This window comes from Durio zibethinus, unplaced genomic scaffold, assembly GCF_047325235.1.
Source record: "Durio zibethinus cultivar Kanyao isolate XHJ-2024 unplaced genomic scaffold, ASM4732523v1 HiC_scaffold_3, whole genome shotgun sequence".
Taxonomy (NCBI): Eukaryota; Viridiplantae; Streptophyta; class Magnoliopsida; order Malvales; family Malvaceae; genus Durio; species Durio zibethinus.
In genome coordinates this window covers 7,584,634-7,587,133 of record NW_028323044.1, presented here as the reverse complement: position 1 = coordinate 7,587,133, position 2,500 = coordinate 7,584,634, and positions in this window count along the sequence as shown.

The window sequence follows — 2,500 nt, the reverse complement described above, 5'->3', positions numbered from 1 at the left end:
CACCAGGGCCCAGCTTGTGCCGATGGCGGTCGAGGCAAGTGCCCGTACCGAAGGGCAGCCTATGCCGATGATGGTCGATGCATGTGCCATCACCATGCGTCATCATGTGCCATTGATGGTCGAGGCCTTGGCCGAAGTTCGATTTTGAGCCACGGTGCCCATGCTTGGCTCCAGCATGTGCTGGTGCCGCATTTTTTTCACTCGGGACAGCATCGCCGGAGCATCGCCGGAGCATCGCCGGAGTACCGCCGGAGAACCTGACCGGCGGCATTGGGGTTCCGGCGATTGGGAGGGGGGCCGGGGGGGTGTGCGCACATGATGTGCGATGGGTGCTGGTACTTGGCCTTGTGTTGGCCCCCTATCCCTCATCAAACCTCTGAGAATTCACACCCCCTTAAAGAGCATTTGAGATTTTACAGGTTTGCTACCAGTAGCCGTTAAAGTGTCTGAAATGGGGACACTTTTTTCAAACGGTCACAAAATCTTCTCCACTTCGAGTTTTTAGCTGAATTTTTTTGTGCATGCCAACAAAAATAGAAGGATCATGCCTACAAAATTTGGGGCCAAAAATCCTTATAAAAAAATTTTAAAAAATCCCGAACCGCAAAAAGTTTCGAAAATCGTGAAAAATAGAAAACGAGTCATCTTCCAACGAAACTTCACGTGAAGGCTTAGGGGACCATTGTATGAATTTACAAGCCATAAAAATGGCATTGGCACGGCAGAAATTCGAAGATGTGCCTAAACCCACCAGGGCCCAGCGTGTGCCGATGGTGCTCGAGGCAACCGCCCGCACCAGGGCCCAGTGTGTGCCGATGGTGGTCGAGGCAACCGCCCGCACCAGGGCCGATAGTGTGCCGATGGTGCTCGAGGCAACCTGTCGCACCAGGGCCCAGCGTGTGCCGATGGTGATCGAGGCAACCTGCCGCACCAGGGCCCAGCGTGTGCCGATGGTGGTCGAGGCAAGCGCCCGCACCAGCGCCCAGCGTGTGCCGATGGTGCTCGAGGCAACCGACCGCACCAGGGCCCAGCGTGTGCCGATGGTGCTCGAGGCAACTTGCCGCACCAGGGCCCAGCGTGTGCCGATGGCGCTCGAGGCAAGCTCCCGCACCAGGGCCCAGCGTGTGCCGATGGTGCTCGAGGCAACCTGCCGCACCAGGGCCCAGCGTGTGCCGATGGTGCTCGAGGCAAGCGCCCACACCAGCGCCCAGCGTGTGCCGATGGTGCTCGAGGCAACCGACCGCACCAGGGCCCAGCGTGTGCCGATGGTGCTCGAGGCAACTTGCCGCACCAGGGCCCAGCGTGTGCCGATGGCGCTCGAGGCAAGCTCCCGCACCAGGGCCCAGCGTGTGCCGATGGTGCTCGAGGCAACCTGCCGCACCAGGGCCCAGCGTGTGCCGATGGTGCTCGAGGCAAGCGCCCGCACCAGGGCCCAGCGTGTGCCGATGGTGGTCGAGGCAACCGCCCGCACCAGGGCCCAGCGTGTGCCGATGGTGGTCGAGGCAACCTGCCGCACCAGGGCCCAGCGTGTGCCGATGGTGCTCGAGGCAACCTGCCGCACCAGGGCCCAGCGTGTGCCGATGGTGCTCGAGGCAACCGACCGCACCAGGGCCGAGCGTGTGCCGATGGTGGTCGAGGCAAGCGCCCGCACCAGGGCCCAGCGTGTGCCGATGGTGGTCGAGGCAACCTGCCGCACCAGGGCCCAGCGTGTGCCGATGGTGCTCGAGGCAACCGACCGCACCAGGGCCGAGCGTGTGCCGATGGTGCCGAGGCAAGCGCCCGCACCAGGGCCCAGCGTGTGCCGATGGTGGTCGAGGCAACCTGCCGCACCAGGGCCCAGCGTGTGCCGATGGTGGTCGAGGCAAGCGCCCGCACCAGGGCCCAGCGTGTGCCGATGGTGGTCGAGGCAACCTGCCGCACCAGGGCCCAGCGTGTGCCGATGGTGCTCGAGGCAACCGACCGCACCAGGGCGGAGCGTGTGCCGATGGTGGTCGAGGCAAGCGCCCGCACCAGGGCCCAGCGTGTGCCGATGGTGGTCGAGGCTGCCGATGGTGGTCGAGGCAACCTGCCGCACCAGGGCCCAGCGTGTGCCGATGGTGCTCGAGGCAAGCTGCCGCACCAGGGCCCAGCGTGTGCCGATGGTGGTCGAGGCAACCGCCCGCACCAGGGCCCAGCGTGTGCCGATGGTGATCGAGGCAACCGACCGCACCAGGGCCCAGCGTGTGCCGATGGTGCTCGAGGCAACCTGCCGCACCAGGGCCCAGCGTGTGCCGATGGTGGTCGAGGCAAGCGCCCGCACCAGGGCCCAGCGTGTGCCGATGGTGCTCGAGGCAACCGACCGCACCAGGGCCCAGCGTGTGCCGATGGTGCTCGAGGCAACCTGCCGCACCAGGGCCCAGCGTGTGCCGATGGTGGTCGAGGCAAGCGCCCGCACCAGGGCCCAGCGTGTGCCGATGGTGCTCGAGGCAACCGACCGCACCAGGGCCGAGCGTGTGCCGAT